Raw genomic sequence first — 19,075 nt, forward strand, 5'->3', positions numbered from 1 at the left:
ATACCCGTAGTGCACCTTTATAGTCACCCAGTTACGTTGTGACGTTTGGCACACCCAAAGCACTCCTACGGTATCCGGGAGTTGCACAATCTCATGGTCTAAGGAAATGATACCTGACATTTGGAAAAGCTCTAGCTAAACGAACTACACGATCTTTGAGCTATGCTTAGGATTGGGTCTTGTCCATCACATCATTCTCCTAATGATGTGATCCCGTTATCAATGACATCCAATGCCCATAGTCAGGAAACCATGACTATCTGTTGATCAACGAGCTAGTCAACTAGAGGCTCACTAGGGACATGTTGTGGTCTATGTATTCACACGTGTATTACGATTTCCGAATAACACAATTATAGCATGAATAACAGACAATTATCATGAACAAAGAAATATAATAATAACCATTTTATTATTGCCTCTAGGGCATATTTCCAACACGAACTAGCCATCAACATCGGCGTCTTGCAACTCCTGAATCTGCAGTCTCCGGCTCGTGGGCGAGTTCTTTGCTCCCGATGAAATTGGGCAACGGGAAATCATGTACCGTCTTGTCTGGATTTTCCTTCATCTAATTGATGATAGCTGGAACCAAGTTAGTAGCAAAATCATTTCTCCAGGCAGTTACAGCAGCATTGACTGCCTGCTGTAGCAACTCATTTTTCTCCCGGGCTGTTTTTTTCGCGTTCTCAGCTGCTTTTTTCTCGACCGCAAGCTTCACCTTCTCGTTGATGTCCGCCTGACTAAACTTGTTTTTCTGCTTCTTGGCCTCTGGTCCCTTGTTGTAAAACACCTTCCACGTGGCGTCGTCTCCAGCGCCGTGCACACGACCATATTGCAGCCACTGGCCAAAAGGGAGTACCTTAAGTTCGTTCAAGGCCCAGTTGAGAGGGGTGTCCCACTTGGGCCTCATCGAAGAAGTAGGGCTTTCGGCTGCAAGCTGGTGTTGCTTCTCCTACAGAAGGAGCGTGAACCATTTAGGAATGTGTAGTCGACTAGATCTGGAGCTAAATGTAAGGTGGTAAAAGAATAATTACCAGTAGTCTGATCAATTTCCTTACGATCTGGTCCGTGTAAAAAACCTTCTTTTCCTTGTCCCACTTGTAGCGGGGCCTGATGAAGTCACGCTCCAAGGGGTTGGTGAACTTCGCGAAGGGGTCTGGGATACCCGCGGCTTCACATTCCGCATCCTCCTTATCCCATATGGGCCTTTTACCGAGGTATCCATGGCTTCCGAGGCGATGCTTCCCCGTGTTCCTTTGCTGAAGGCTCTTGAATTTCGCAGCCTTAGCCTTGGCTGCCTTGGTAGCGCAAGTTTCCTTGAACTTTTCAAACTCCTCTTCCGTAAGTGTCAGGTTTTCCTCCAGAATCTTGGACAGGGGTTCCTAAGCCTCAATAGGTCGTTTCACCCTCCCTTTCCAGGAGGCCAAATCATTGCTGAACATGCCCATGGCGTGATTGTTAATCTTTTTCATCTTTGGATCATCCCACGGTTGTTCTATGTTATCATCCCGGTCGCGGAACTTGAATCTCTTGTGGAACTTCGTCAGGAGCAACTGCGTCAAATGTTCTTTACTCCTTAAGTCATCGTCGTTGATGCTCGCACATTCCCGTAGGATGCATCCTACTTGGTTCCCATAGCACTTGCGAGGTTCTTCCGGCTCTAATGGCTCAAACTTGCCAGGTGCCATCTTTGTGATCACCAGTCGTCCAATCCCTAGTTTCTTAGCTTTTCGTATCCTCTGCTTCTTCTGCTTCTTCTTTTCGATAGTGGCATCGGTGCCGGTACCTTCCCGTCGGTACCTTCCCCGCCGGTCTCGGCGCCGCCATTGGTGCCGGCGCCTTTTTCATCGTCTTTCCCGGCGCGGGGCACTCCTTCCAGTTTTTCAACAGCTCATCAATTTCAGCGCCGCTCCGCTTACATGGAGGTCCTCGATGCTCAGCGTGACCATTGAATAGATCTCCACGGTTTCTCCACGGGTTTTCCTGTTCGAGCCATCCTTGATGCCCCATGTACACGATTTTCCCAGACCCGCCATCTTTCCTTGACGTTAATTAGCTGCTGAGACGTCGTATCATCCATGCACCGCGTGCATCCGCATATCCATGGCACACCTGGCCCGCGACATATCCGTAACCGAGATAGTCGTGCACCGTCGTGATCATCGCATCTCTCATGTAGAAATACTCGCCTTTGCTGTCGTCCCATGTCTTGGCAGGTGTTTTCCATAACGTGTCTAACTCCTCTTGAAGTAGCCCCAGATACAAATTAATATTATTTCCTGGTTGTTTCGGCCCTTGAATCAGCATGCTCATGTGAATGTACTTTGACTTCATGCACAACCAGGGGGGAGGTTGTACATCCATACAAACATAGGCCATGTGCTATGGTTGGTGTTCTGGTTGCCAAACGGATCCATGACATCAGTACACGCGCCGAGCATGATGTTCCTTGCATCACATTCGAAATACCGATAGAAGCTGTTCAACGCTCTCCACTGGCTTCCATCCTTGACTTGTCTCAGCTTCGGATCATCTCCATCGTCGGGCTTCTTCCTCTCCGCGTGCCAGTGCATTAGCTTTGCTTCCTTGGGATCTATGAAATACCGCTGGAGACGAGGAGTGATTGGTAAGTACCATACAACTTTCTGGGGACATTTCTTCCCGACCTTCTTGTATCGAGAAGCATTGCACACCAGACAACTTGTTTTTTCCACGTGCTCCTTATGATAAATTATGCAATCGTTGATGCATGCATGGTATCTAACATGCGGCAGATCAAGAGGGCAAACGATCTTCTTAGCCTCATCAACACTAGTAGGACATAGATTCCCCGCGGGAAGAACATCCTTTAGGTACTTGAGATGCTCATCGAGGCTAGTGTCGGTCCATTTGTTTTTAGCCTTCGTCTTCAGGAGTTGGAGCATGAGACTCAAGCGGGTCACCTCAGGATTGCAACCATCATACAATGGAGTGTTCGAGTCTACCACCAGTTGCTCCAGCTTAGCCTCCTCTCTAGAAGCAGCTCTCTCAGTACTCGTCTCCTTGCGAAGCAGTGCTTGAACATGAGGGTCCCGCACGATTGAACTTAGTACCCCTTCTCCGCCGCCATGTCCGGCCTCTTCCCCACCACCATTATCGATCATCTCTTCATCTTGCCCCGTGTCATCATTGCCTGCCCCGTCGGTGTCCTGAACATCGTCATCCTCATCTTCAATTATCCACCGAGTATAGACATCCATGAAACCAGTCATGAGAAGGTGCGCTTCGATACGACCATCATCATAGGGGTAGAGCCAAACTATTCCTTTGCATTTTCGACACAGACATAAAACCTCTGTCCGATTATTTTCTTTCATGTCCTTCACCACCGACCGCAACCACCTGTCCACCATCATTCCACTGACCATCATGAACGTCTGCACGGTAATAATAAACAAATTGATTATAAAAATGCGTGCATGCATCAAAGTCATACAAAAATTCGGCATGACCTTCCCTAAAAATAGGACATATAGATCTAGAGTTTGCCCGGAATTCGCCAAAACGGAAATAAATTGACATTTCGGCAAAACATAGGCAACTCAAAAGCACAATTTGGCGTCAACTCATGCCACAGACACAATTTCCATCATATAGCCCAATTATCATATCACACACACATACACATATTTCCATTTCGCAAAAGCATGAAATTTTAATCACCTCTATCTCGAGATCGAGCACACGGTGGAGATGATGATGTAGGGAGATCAAAAGTGCACAAAGCTCTTCTTGACAAAGATAGATCTAGTTAGGGGGCAAATAGGTCACTTAACTAAATATTACATCTACCTAGCTAGGTAATTTTGGAGTAGACGACTTCAAGAGGGGGAAGGAAAAGAGAAAGGAGAGGCATTAATGGAGGTGGTGTAGTTAGCTAGGAGTAATGAAGAGAGAGAAAGGTAGGTAGAAGAGGGAGACTAATGAGGGGAGAAGTATTGAGGAAGAAGAAGAGTGAGAGAGGGAGGATGTGGGAGGTAGGGGAAAGGGAGGAGAGGAGATGGGGGATGGGAGGACGGGTGGGAAAAGGCGGTGGGGTGCTGCGTCTTAGCAGTAGCACGGGAGGAAAAATGTGCTACTGATAAGAGCGTAGCAGCAGCGTGCTTCTCTCACACGCGCTACTGCTAAACGGGGCCAACCGTGTAGCCAATTTCAAAATTAGCAGCAGCAACGTGAGTAAAAAGCACGCTACTACTATTGAATTAGCAGTAGCGCGCATCGTGACACCGTGCTGCTGCTAAACTTAGGTTGGTGGTTACTGTCGGTTGATTTTTATGGCAGCGCGGTTTAGACCTCACGCGCTACTGCTAAATTTGCGTTAGTAGCGAGTTTTCCTTACCCGTGCTACTGCTAATTAGCAGTAGCGCTTCTTTTTGTGCCGTGCTGCTGCTAAGATTATGTGTATAAGGTTTTCCCTAGTAGTGATAACGCCATGATTGTTTTGGGCAGCGGCAAGGCCTGCGGCGCAGTAAAAGGACTCTTGGCATTTCAGCAGCTTATAAAAAGGGAAAACAACCACCACAATCTTTGCACACCATCTCCTTCCTCGCGCCATCGCTTTCCCAATCTCCAGATCTCCAGCGCTTCGATCCAGCTCCCCTCCTGGTCGCTCAGCTGATTCGGCCATGGCCGGATCCGGAGCAAATGGCAAGTGGGAAGCTTCCATCGTCACCAAAAACGACATCGAAGACCCGAAGTGAGCTCGCTATCTCTCATCCGATGTAATTCATCGGGCCCCTAAAGAGGGCCAAGTCATGCCCACGCCCGACCAGGTGAGTGGGTGGTGTTCGTCCCTCATTTTCATCCAGGGACTTGGCTTGTCGCTACACCCCTCCATCAGGGGGTTGATGTTCTACTATGGGCTAGATTTCCATGATCTAGCCTCGAACTCCTTCCTGCACATCTTGGCCTTCATGGTCGTTTGCGAGGCCTTTCTGTGGGTCCATCCGCACATTGACTTGTGGCTGAAGATCTTCAATGTTACGCCGAAGATAGTCGACGGTCAACAGGCGGACTGCGGGGGAGAGATGATTAGTAAGCTCGCTCGAGTCGAATGGCCGGAGAGCACATTCATAGACTCCATCAAGGTCTGGCAGAAGGAGTGATTCTATATCACCGAACCACGTGGTGCGGCCTGGGCGGCGGCTCCTGAGTTCAGACCCAAACCTCCCGCGAGGCTGACCTCCTGGAACAAGAAAGGCCTCGATTGGGGGTTGCCCATGGAGGAAAAGCAGCTACATACGCACATCTCCAACTTGATAAAGGCGGGAGCTAAGCTGACCAATGTGGTCCAGGTGATGCTCTGCCGCTGCCTCCTCCCTTGCCAAGAGCAGGCCGCCCCAATGGGGGCTTACAAGCCCAAAGATCCGCCCACCATGCTCCGTTTCTACGACACCACCCATGATAAGCTGTGGAAGGTGCTGTTCAAGCCTCAAAAGGAGTGGCCGGACAAGGAGGATATTGGCCTCATCGCCGAGCACCCCCCTAAGAGGGTAACAAAGCTATTTTATTTTATGTTAGGATTTTTGTCTTTTGGTAAGGGACATGACTCCTTTTCCCCATTACTCGCAGGGCTGGCTTGAAAGAGCCGTGAAGATCAGTTGTCCGGCCCCGCTGCCTGAAGGCCCCAGGTCGACCTGCTGAAAGAAATGCTGACCGTGGTGTCGTACGAGGCACCAGAGAAAAAGGAAAAGAAGAAGAACGAGGCGAGGGAGGCCAGACAAGACCTCCGCCCGAGGGTACATCCGGATGCCAGGTCCGAGGAGACCCAAGCCCCATCCACTCTGATACATCTCCATCGCATCTACTTTTCCTAATGCTTTTCCTCTTGTTTTGGACTCTAATTTGCATGATTTGAATGAAACTAACCTGGACTGACGCTGTTTTCAGCAGAACTACCATGGTGTTGTTTTTGTGCAGAAATTAAAGTTCTCGGAATGGAACGAAACTTTGCAAGGATTTTTTATTTAATAAAAGAGAATTTCTGGATCCAAGAACCACCCGAGGGGGGGGGCACTTGGGTGGGCACAACCCACCAGGGCGCGCCACCCCCTCCAGGCACGCCCAGGTGGGTTGTCCCCACCTGGTGGCCCCGCAGACCCTGAAACCGATGCTATAAAATCACATATTTCCAAATATCAGGGAGAAAGAATTATCGCGTTTCACGAGACGGAGCCGCCGCCGTCTCCTGTTCTTCATCGGGAGGCCAGATCTGGAGTCCTTCGGGGCTCCGGAGAGGGGGGTCTCCGATCTTCGTCATCACCAACCCTTCTCTGTCGCCAATTCCATGATGCTCCACACCGGGAGTGAGTAATTCCTTTGTAGGCTTGCTGGTCGGTGAGGAATTGGATGAGATTCATCATGTAATTGAGTTAGTTTTGTTAGGGCCTGATCCCTGGTATCTATTATGTTCTGAGATTGATGTTCCTATGATTTTGCCATGCTTAATGCTTGTTACTTTGGGCCCGGGTGCCATGATTTCAGATCTGAACCGTTTATGTTATCACCATTATCCATGTTCTACATCCGATCTTGCAAGTTATAGTCACCTACTACGTGTTATGATCTGGAAACCCCGGAGTGATAATAGTCGGGACCACTCCCAATGATGACCGTAGTTTGAGGAGTTCATGTATTCAATGTCTGTTATAGATTTGTTCTGGTTCTCTATTAAAAGGAGGCCTTAATATCCCTTAGTTTCCAATAGGACCCCGCTACCACGGGAGGGTAGGACAAAAGATGTCATGCAAGTTCTTTCCATAAGCATGTATGACTATTTACGAAATACATGCGTACATTATATTTATGAACTGGATCTAGTGCCTTATCGCCCTAGGTTATAACTGTCTCCTGATGAATATCATCCAATGAATCACCGATCCAATGCCTACGAATTTACTTTATATTGTTCTTGTTAAGTAACTACCGTTTCTACTGCTATCATTACTACTACAAAATCACTGCTATCACTGTTACTGTTACTGTTGCTGCTACCACTATTATCAAAACTATCATATTACTATGCTACTGATCACTTTGCCGCAGAAAATTAGTCTCAAGGTGTGGTTGAATTGACAACTCAGCTGCTAATACTTTTAAATATTCTTTGGCTCCTCTTGTGTCGAATCTATAAATTTGGGCTGAATACTCTACCCTCGAAAATTGCTGCGATCCCATATACTTTTGGGTTATCAAGACCTTTTTCGGGCGCCGTTGCCGGGGAGCATACTATATTTGTTGAGTCACTTGGGATTATTATCATATTATCACTATGAAGAATCTGAAGGATGCTAAGACTAAGATTTTTCCCTCTAAGACGAGGGGAGGTAAGCAACTGCCATCCAACTCCGCTTTAGATTCACCTTCTGTTATAAGTAAACTTGCAACACCACCACATGCTATTAATTCTGATATGTCGCAAGTTGTTGATGATGCTAGTTCTGCTATGAATGCTACCCATGATGATGCTAGTACCTTGATTGATGATGATGTTCCACTAGGTGAATTTCTTGATGAACAATTGCTAGAGTAAGATAGCATGATATTGTTGAAACTGTTGATGAGCTTGAAACTTAAAATCTTGAAACACCTACTAGGACTAGCCCTCCTAGATATGAATTGCCAAAGGTACCAGAAGGTTATGCTATGAGTGAGGAGGCAACTAGAGATATTCTTGTTTGTAAGGATAGAGATGATTTAGAGAAATTATTATGCAAGTATAAAGAAAGATCTTTGAATGCTAAAATGAAATGTGATCCTAAGTTTGCTACTTCACCTATCTTTATTGATGATAAGGATTATGAATTCTCTATTGACCCAAAGTTAGTTACTTTGGTCGAATCTGATCCTTTCCATGGTTATGAAACTGAAACTGTTGTGGCACATCTTACTAAGTTGAACGACATAGCCACCCTTTTTGCTGATGATGAGAAGATTCACTATTACTATATCCTCAAATTATTTCCGTTCTCATTAAAGGGTGATGCTAAAGCTTGGTACAATACTCTTGCTCCTGGTTGTGTACTAGTCCCCAGGATATGATTTATTACTTCTACGAAAAATATTTCCCTACTCATAAGAAACAAGCTACCTTGCAGGAAATATTTAACTTTGTGCAAATTGAAGAAGAGAGTCTCCCACAAGCTTGGGGGAGGCTTCTCTGATACTTCTCCAATGTATCTATAATTTATGAAGCATTCATGATATTATATTATCTATTTTGGATGTTTACGGGCTTTATTATACACTTTTATATTATTTTTGGGACTAACCTATTAACCGGAGGCCCAACCCATATTGCTATTTTCTTGCCTATTTTAGTGTTTCAAAGAAAAGGGATATCAAATGGAGTCCAAACGGAATGAAACCTTTGGGAGCGTGATTTTTGGAACAAACGTGATCCAGGAGACGTGGAGCTGAAGTCAGGGAAGCTTCGAGGAGGCCACGAGGCAGGGGGCATGCCCTCCACCCTCGTGGGCCCCTCGTGGCTCCCTCGACCGACTTCTTTCGCCTATATAAATCCATATACCCTAAAACCTTCGAAGACAATAATAGATCGGGAGTTTCGCCGTCGCAAGCCTCTATAGCCACCAAAAACCTCTCGGGAGCCCATTCCCGCACCCTGCCGGAGGGGTGATCCCTCACCAGTGGCCATCCTGGCGCTGTCCATGACGAGGAGGGAGTAGTTCACCCTCGATGCTGAGGGTATGTACCAGTAGCTATGTGTTTGATCTCTCTCTTTCTCTCTTGTGTTCTTGAGGTGGCACGATCTTGATGTATCGCGAGCTTTCCTATTATAGTTGGATCTTATGATGTTTCTTCCCCCTCTACTCTCTTGTGATGGATTGAGTTTTCCCTTTGAAGTTATCTTGTCGGATTGAGTCTTTAAGGATTTGAGAACACTTGATGTATGTCTTGCCGTGCTTATCTGTGGTGACAATGGGATATCACGTGATCCACTTGATGTATGTTTTGATGATCAACTTGCGGGTTCCGCCCATGAACCTATGCATAGGGTTGGCACACGTTTTCGTCTTGACTCTCCAGTAGAAACTTTGGGGCACTCTTTGAAGTACTTTGTGTTGGTTGAATAGATGAATCTGAGATTGTGTGATGCATATCGTATAATCATGCCCACGGATACTTGAGGTGACATTGGAGTATCTAGGTGACATTAGGGTTTTGGTTGATTTGTATCTTAAGGTGTTATTCTATTACGAACTCTATGATAGATTGAACGGAAAGAATAGCTTCATGTTATTTTACTATGGACTCTTGAATAGATCGAGCAGAAAGGATAACTTTGAGGTGGTTTCGTACCCTACCATAATCTCTTCGTTTTTTCTCCGCTATTAGTGACTTTGGAGTGACTCTTTGTTGCATGTTGAGGGATAGTTATATGATCCATGTATGTTATTATTGTTGAGGCAACTTGCACTAGTGAAAGTATGAACCTTAGGCCTTGTTTCATACCATTGCAATACAGTTTACGCTCACTTTTATCATTAGTTACCTTGCTGTTTTTATATTTTCAGATTACAAAAACCTATATCTACCATCCATATTGCACTTGTATCGCGATCTCTTCGCCGAACTAGTGCACCAATACAATTTTCCATTGTATTGGGTGTGTTGGGGACACAAAAGACTCTTTGTTATTTGGTTGCAGGGTTGTTTGAGAGAGACCATCTTCATCCTACGCCTCCCATGGATTGATAAACCTTAGGTCATCCACTTGAGGGAAATTTGCTACTGTCCTACAAACCTCTACACCCGGAGGCCCAACAATGTCTACAATAAGAAGGGTGTGTAGTAGACATCATTCTCCAATTCCTTAATGCCTAGGGCATGGCTAAAGGCCTAGGCACCCAGGGGCAGCGGGGTGCGGGTGCCCGGAGTGTCCAGGGCCACTTCTCTTTGGCACCTTCCGTGGTTTTCTTCCTCCTTCTTCTCCTTAGGTGCTTGGGTCTCTGTCTTGGCCTCATCACGGTCATCTTCTTCATAACTAAAGACACATATCATTTCCATTTGAGGTAGGACCCAATTCTCGTGTGAATTTGAATGGAGGTCGAATAGTAAAGAATCAACCTCATTCTCGATGGCGCGTGCATGTGCTCTTGTCATTGGTCCTCACGGTGCTTGTGGAGGTGGTGATGGAGTGTCATTGTGGATGGACTCGGGATGCTCCGCATCAAAAGATATCATCACCAATAAGAGAAAAATATGGGAAGCTGAAATTTCCAGTATGTTGCTAATTATACCTTTAAAGATGGAGTATCTAAAAAACTTGGAGATCCGGGAATACCAACTATACCTTGCTCTATTAAAAGGAACTATGTTTAAACTGCTTTATGTGATTTGGGAGCTTGTGTTAGTGTTATGCCTTTCTCTTTAAATAAAAGACTTGATTTGAATAAACTCACACCTACTGAAATATCTTTGCAAATGGCTGACAAATCAATCACCATACCTATCAATATTTGTGAGGATGTGCCCCTTGTTATTGCTAATGTTACTATTTTGACTAACTTTGTTATACTTGAGATGCCCGAGGACGACAACATGTCGATTATCCTTGGTAGACCCTTCTTGAATACTCCAGGGGCTGTTATTGATTGCAATAAAAGCAAGGTCACTTTCCATATCGATGGTAATGAGCATACAGTGCACTTTCCGAAGAAACAATTCCAAGTGAATGGTATTAATGTTACTGAAAAAATCTCCAACAATCACTATTGGAAGTTTTCAGCTACCTCTACCTACTGTTAAAAAGAAATATGAAATGCTTATTGTTTGGGACATTCATATCCTCGTTGAGGTAACTTATGGATTCACAAAAGTTCTTCGGTTTGATGCTAATCGAGAGTGGTTGTTAATAAGACTTGATCAACCTTATTAATGGATCATTTTTGAGAGGTATGAAGTTGATGAATTTTGTGAACATTACCTTCTGTCCCTACCTTTTGTTTTCTGTTTTTATTAGTTAGATAAAATAAAATGCCATGCGTTGTCTGTTTCTTGAGTTTCCCGTGCAATAAAAAAATTGACCCAAAAATAAAAGTTCTCAAAATGCTTTGAAAATTTAATACGATTTTTTTCCTGAATATTTAAGAATTTTTGGTGCAAATAATACCAGAGGGAGGTGCACCAGGTGGGCACAACCCACCTAGGTGCGCCAGGACCCCCAGGCGCGCCCTGGTGGGTTGTGGTCCCCACGTGGCCCCCTCACTTACTTCTTCCCACATCACCACATTCCTCTAGAAAAAAAGTCACCATTGCTCTCTCTCTCTCTCTCTCTCTCTCTTGTTCTTGCTCCCGAAACCGCGGATTTGGATCTCTTTGCTCGAAGCTCCGTTTCCGAAACTGTTTCGGGGAATTGTTCCTTGGCATGTGACTCCTCCGTGTGTCCAATTAGTTTTTGCTTTAGTGGTTTATATTTTGAATAATTAGCTACACTTAATTGTGCTGTAGATGAGCTTGCATGTTGAATTCTTAGAGTTCTAAGTATTTTGATTGCTTGCTATGGCCACTATACATCCCTATGAGTAGTTGCTATCATTTTTGTAAAGTTTTGTTAACAATTTTTTGTGACCCAAAATTTTCAGAAAATTGTACGCGAACATTATGAACTTCTTTGGAAGGAGTTGTTCGAGGAGGAGATCCTCAGAGGCATCCTCTAGTAGCAGCTCCGTTCATCGGTCTTATGTTGAACCGAGTGAAAAGTCCATTCGAGATGCCGCCACTAAAACATGCTTATGGCCATGCAACAATTATATGATGAGTGTGGGCATTAAGGAGGAATTTGAGTAATATGTTCACAATGCCGACCTCGGTCCCTACATTTCACATAAGTGCGACCAACACCTCACTCTCACTAAATCATTTGTTAAAGGGTTTAAATTCCCTTCCCGTGAGTCTAGGGTGTCATTTAAATTGTATGAAAAATCAATTTACCATATCTCTAGAAAGGTTTGCTCACCACTGCAAAACCCATTCTGGGGTTCGCTCGATGAACCGCCGAGGTCTGAGTTTGAAATATTCTTGACTAGTCTTTGGTATGGTGAGACTAGGGGAGTGAAGCAAGACAGAATAAAGAGCATTTATTTTCCTGCAACCAATACTTTGCTTTATTTAATGGAAAATGTATTGTAGGCAAACAAGATTGTAGTACACTTTGTGCTCTAGATTTGAGTCTTATACGCATCGCTCTCAACGGTGATAGAAGTTATAATCTTGGAGCTATTGTCGCACGTAGGTTGCAACACAACGGTGGTAGTGGATATTTTTATGGTGGAATTTGTGCCACACGCTTAGAAAGATAATTGGGTGTTTCACCTTTGCCCTATGATCCTATTTTACCCACGCAGTAGCTAGACTCTGATGCTATGAAACGTCATAAGATCCTTAAATGGGATCCCCATAATTTCACTTATAAATTGATGTTTAACAAGGACTCCGTGGTGGAAACATATTTTCCTGCACCTGCTCTCTTTAATGTTTACAACAGGGGAGGATATTATGTTCTTGAGAGCGAGGCCCGAGCGCATAACACAGCGGTTGTGGTTGCATAGCGGGCTGAGGCATCCGCACTGAGAGCCTCCATGAGCTACCACTCTGACCATTATGCAGGCTACTGACTGATTACCAAGTTAGGCCAAAAGCCTAAGCTTGGGGGAGTACGTATTTCCACCAATATTACATTGATGTTCAGACATTTCATTCCAGTTGTCGGCGTTCACACTTTTTCATTGTATTATCCATGTTAAATTTATTTTCCCCGCTTTCTTCTTGTGTGTTTGAAAAACTTTGAGGAAACCCAAAAACATATTTCTTGCTTCTTTTTTATTTTTCTTACTAGTTTAAAATTGTTGTAGCACTAAAAATAAAAACCCAAAAAGATTTCCTTGTTCTTCTTTTACTTGTTGGGAGCTTTCCCGTGTAAATAGTTTTCACATTTTTGCTTTTCCCTTTTTATTTGCTTGTTTACGAAAACCCAAAAACTCCATAAATATTTCTGTGTGTTTCTCTGATTTTTTCCCTTTTTATTGAGTCATACCGAGGAGAAAACCACGATGAAAATGTTGAGTGCCTCTCATTTGCATTATTGTTGATCTAACAAAGAGTCCATATTACCTTGTCTTCTCCTTTTGAATAAAATGTTTGCAGATTCCAGCTTAGTCCACGACACTCTTGCACTATTATTATTTTCAAATCGTTTGGTCGTGCAAGTGAATGACAATAATGACGATATTCGATGAACTGGCCGTGGCAGAGAGAAACGAGTATGAACTCGACTTGTTCTATTTTTGTAAATATGTTTAACATAGTATCCATGATTCAGCCTATTATGATCAAACATGTTTGCAATGAAAATTAGAGATTATATTTTCTTATGCCATGCATAAGTAGCTAGGAGTGGATAATGATTTATCTTGGATGTCAACATTGCGTTAAAATGAATGCGATGTAGTATGATGATATGGTATCCTCCTCTGAATGTTCGAGTGGCTTGACTTGGCACATGTTCATGCATGTAGTTGAATCAAAACCAACATATCCATTATGATATTTATGTTCATGGTGTTCATATCCTACTCATGCTAGTATGCAATGTTACTTATGCATAATGCATGTTCATGACTGTTGTTGCTCTCTAGCTGGCCGCTTCTCAACTTATTTGCTAGCTTTCGCCTGTACTAAGTGGGAATTCTGCTTGTACATCAAAAACCTGTAACCAAGTTATTCCAGATGAGTCCACCATACCTACCTATATGCGGTATTACCCTGCCGTCCTAAGTAAATTTGCATGTGCCACCTCTAAAAACTTCAAACAAATATCCATTTTGTGTGCCTGGATTGTTCATAGAGCGACAGGAGGTAGTTGGTATCTTCCATGCTAAGCGGGTTATTCTCAGGATGGGAGTTTATTTACTCACCATTGCACGAGAAAAGGGGCTGTAATAGGGATTCCCAGTCCCAAATTGCAAAAAGAACTTATCAATAATCAAACAAAAACTCCTATGGAGCAATAACCTTTACTTTATCGCTTGGGAACCGCTACTAATGTGTTTAGCATGGAAGATATTGATAACTGATGGTTGTGAAGTAAACAAGAAGGGTGCATGTCTCAAAATTTCATTTACCTCTGTTTTAAAAACTTGAGCTCTGGCACCTCTACAAATCACTGCTTCCCTCTGCGAAGGAACTATCTATTTACTTTTATGTTGTGTCATCACCTTCTCAAAGAAGCGCCAGAACCTAAGAGCACTACTATCATGCTGTTGCATTGTGTATAGTTAATGTTGGGTGCATCATGACTGGATCTTTTCTACCATGAATTACAATGTTTAGTCGCTGCTTGAACTTTGGGGGTGCTCTGCATTTATGTTTTGCGGTCTCAGAAAGGACTAGCGAGATACCACTATTGTAATATTGTATCATAGTTGTTTTGACAATGAATTGCTGTTTGAGATATCTTATTATTGCTCACCAACTGATTATGTCATTGATATGAGTTAATATAATTTTTAAGAGTTATTGTCGACATGGTTAGTTATAATGTTTGCTAAAAACCTGGGTGCTCTTTAAGCTTATATATGAAACCAGAGCAAAACTAACCCGGACTGACCTCTTGTTTTGGACTCTAATTTGCATGATTTGAATGAAACTAACTCGGTCTGACATTGTTTTCAGCAGAACTACCATGGTGTTGTTTTTGTGGAGAAATAAAAGTTCTCACAATGGAATGAAACTTTGCGAGGATTTTTTATTCAATAAAAAAGAATTTCTGGAGCCAAGAACCACCAGAAGGGGGCACCTGGGTGGGGACAACCCACCAGGGCGCGCCACCCCCTCCAGGCGCGCCCATGTGGGTTGTCCCCACCTGGTGGCCCTGCAGACCCTGAAACCGACGCTATAAAATCACATATTTCTAGGAAAAAATCAGGGAGAAAGAATTATCGTGTTTCACGAGACAGAGCCGTCGCCGTCTACTGTTCTTCATCAGGAGGCCAGATCTGGAGTCCGTTCGGGGCTCCGGAGAGGGGGATCTTTGATCTTCGTCATCACCAACCCTTCTCCAACGCCAATTCCATGATGCTCCCCACCGAAAGTGAGTAATTCCTTCGTAGGCTCGCTGGTCGGTGAGGAGTTGGATGAGATTCATCATGTAATCGAGTTAGTTTTGTGAGGGCCTGATCCATAGTATCCATTTTGTTCTTAGATTGATGTTGCTAGGACTTTGCCATGCTTCACTACAAAAAAAGACACATCCGTGACATTTTGGGCTGAACAATTTTTTTCTGTCATACTTATGAAACTTCTATGCCGATAATTATGACAAAACCCTGTATCATTATACATATAGTGGGCTCCTCATTCTATGACAAAAAATCATGACAGAAAATGGGATTTTTGTCCTGGGCGGGCCGGAGACGCACCTGCATTACATTCTTTGGGCCGTCCATGATGGAAAAAATCATGGTAGAAGCAAGGGCGCGGAAAATTTCGCGGACTTCCCGGTTACAAGGTTGTCGGGGCCGAGCGATGCACGTAGGTTTGCACGTTTCTCTCGTACACGTACGCACGTGTGTGCGAGGCATTGCGCTCTAACTGAACCCGAGCGAGACGTTGGCTCTAACTGAACCCGGGCGATTGCACTAGCTATGTTACTGAACCCCGATCGATCACTTGCTGTTAACTAAACCCGAGTGATTCCTTTGCTACTGCTGCTAACTGAAGTCGATCGAACCTACGGCCTCTTAATGAATAGTGAACGCGGAGGTTGGTTAAACGAGTCGAGACATACGTGCTTGGGGTTGGACGAACAGTTCTCGGTGGGGGTTGGATGAACAAGATCCCGTGGTAGTAGAGGTTGTTGCTGATGGATGAACATGACCCCAATCAAGGAGGTGGGGGGTGGATAGACAGTAGCCGATGGAGGGAGCCTATGGAGGGCAGGTTGAACAGGACCCCGTGGAGGGTCTGGTTGAACAGGACCCCATGGAGGGCTGGTTGAACAGTAGCCGGTGGAGATTGGATGAACAGGACCCCGTGGGGGGCTGGATGAACAGTTGCCAGTGGAGGCTGGAGGAAGTCGACGGTGGATGAACAGTAGTAGGTGGAGGCTACAGGAAGTCGACGATGGATGAACAGTAGCCCCGTGGAGTCCCGTTTTGTGGTACGCCAAACCCCTCCCGATGAACAGGACCCCCGTTTCGACCATAGGAGGTCAAAGGGAAGTCCATTTCCTCTGCTTTGCAGTATGCCACACCCCTCCCGATCAACAGGACCCCGTTTCGACCATAGGAGGTCGAAGAGAAGTCCGTTACATCCGTTTTGCGGTACGCCACACCCCTCCCGGTGAACAGGGTCCCGTTTCAACCATAGGGGATCAAACAGAAGGCCGATTTCCTTGTTCTGCGGTACACCATGCCTCGTTTCGGCTGTTCCGTCCAAGCCGGTTGGCTCCCGATGAACACACGACACATTCTGACCCAGTCTGTTGCCTCCCGATGAACAGGACGCGTTCTGACCGAGTCAGTTGGCTCCTGGCGAACACGACGTTGTTTCCTCCGTTTCGACCCAGCCAGTTAGCTGAAGATGAACAGGACAATGTCGCTGCCATCCGTTGCCTCTCCATGTACACGAGCACTGGCCGTCCGTATGTGCGAGTACGCGTTTCGAGACCCCGCTCATATGTACGTACGTGGCCATATTTTTTGGCGTGTGGCTGTATGTACGTGTACACGGTTTAGACGGGACAGCCTGAACTGCTATGTGGGCTCTACTATGACATGCGTTGCTACTTACTCGACCACGGTTCATCATTGCAGAGCGACCGATCAACCAGTATGTGCGTACACGTTCGCGACAAGACAAACAACGCTACGTACGCTTCGACCGGGTGGGTCCCAGCTATCAGGGAGGATAAGGACACACTTCCTTGCGTGCGAAGATATAGCTGCTGGGTCCCAGCTGTCAGGGGGGAATCATTTTTTTGCCCATAATATGGACACACTTCCTTGCGTGCGAAGATGTAGCTGGTGGGTCCCAGCTGTCAGGGGGAGAAAACATTATTTTTCAGGGTAAAAAGAATGCAGTTGCATGCATGCTACCATGGGAGTGGTGCGTCCCCACTGTCAGCCTCTCACGTACAATCATCTTTTGATGACTCTCGTTTGTTGACTACGTTGACCACAATATGCCGAGCACACCAAGGCCGATGGACAACGGCGAGGCCCTAGACTGGAACGACCTGGAGATGGGGAAGACGCGGCAGTGGAGTCACAGATGGAGAGGAGTGGGAAATGTGACTGGTTCGGGTGCGCGGCAGCACTGCCGTCCACGCGAGACAGGAGCAAGAATAGAGGTTGAAGAAGCAGCATGACTGTTGGATTAAAATCCAACGGTCCAACTGCTAGAATCATTTGTTGATTAAGTTGACAAAGCCCTGTGTGCACGTCAGCTTAGTAGGACCACAAGTCAGCCACCAAATCTGTCGGGTCCCAGCTCTCATTGGGAGGAATAGTTTTTTTCACATAACAAGGAGGAACTTCCTTCCATGCGAAGATAAAACTGATGGGCCCAGCTGTCAGGGCGAGGAAACATTTTTTTAGCTTAATAAGGAGGAACTTTCGTTTAGTGCGACCATGGACCTCGTTGGTCCCAGCTATCAAGCTGTCCACGTACAGTCCTCTTCCGATGACTCTCGTTTGTTGACCACACCGGGCCGAGAGCAGCGAGGCAGTGGACGACGACAAGTTCCCGGACGGGAATGACCCGGAGATGGGAAGACGTGGCAGTGGATTCACAGATTGAGAGGAGTACAATGGTTATAACTCGTTCGGGTGCGGCATGAGGCTGTGGTCGGTGGAGAATAACAGGAGGTGTGGATGGGTGGAGGGATAGCCTGGCCGGCGGTGGGGTAGCGCTTCATAGCGATGCATGCTAAGAAGAGCCGCTAGCCGCCGGAGGCCGAAACAGGCGGTCCGGGCGACACTAGAGGAAGAAGACGAGAGATTGAAGGTGCATGCCAGCCATTGGATATAATTCCAATGGTTGTGGATGTCAGAATCATTTGTTGACTAAGTTGACAACGCCTTGCGTAGGCTAGGACCTATTGGCCCACATGCTAGCCTGGAAAAATGGGGCATATATTTAACCCATGTTTTCTAGAATTTACAGTCCATTTGCTGGGCTGGGTGAACAAATAATTTCGTGTCAATGCGGCCCATTTAATATTTTCTAAGAAATCCCAGCCCATTTGCACTTTCTTGAAATACACAAATTAGCTGGACTTGTTCTATATATAATGTTAGGTTAGAAGGAGCAATTAATATCAAAAAATAAACTGGAGCGACACATTATATATATATAAAATTAATAGATTAGCGAGTTATTGCTCAAAAGAAAAATGAGCGCGTTATTATTACACTGGTCCTTAGAATCTTCACTAGCTTTTGTACGCAATCACTAGGATTTTCGTTGCCTGTGAGTAAAAACAACCAGGATTTTCCTTGCCAACTTCTGTTAAACATTTACTTTTATAAGTTAATAAGACGTGGGATGTTTTTATAATGTATATATAAGTCTCTATTAAATATACAATAGTAATAATATAAATATATATGACGTGGTTAGAAGGGAAAACATAAATTGGACACGACATTATTATTCTTATATATAGATAAATAGAATGGAGATCTGCGTTTTATTAAAAGAATACATTGGGATGCCGATCTTGAAGAAAAAGTAAAACCTACGCTGGGAGGCCCAGAGGCCGGTATGTACATGATGGACCTCAAAAAATAAGTTGAAACCACTGTCTCGGTATGTCGTGGGCTACGCATGTTAAAAAATAATACCTAGGCCAAGCTGATACTTGTTCGCCCTCTGAAAAAAATGATACCAACTAGATCCCCGATACCCCTTTCCCACAACAACAACAAAAAAGATCCCCGATACCCTTGGAAAAAAAGCTCCCCGATGACATCGCTGGAAATTTATTTCGTTTATTGACTATAGGTTGACAAAC

The sequence above is a fragment of the Triticum dicoccoides genome, chromosome 2B, assembly GCF_002162155.2.
Source record: "Triticum dicoccoides isolate Atlit2015 ecotype Zavitan chromosome 2B, WEW_v2.0, whole genome shotgun sequence".
Taxonomy (NCBI): domain Eukaryota; kingdom Viridiplantae; phylum Streptophyta; class Magnoliopsida; order Poales; family Poaceae; genus Triticum; species Triticum dicoccoides.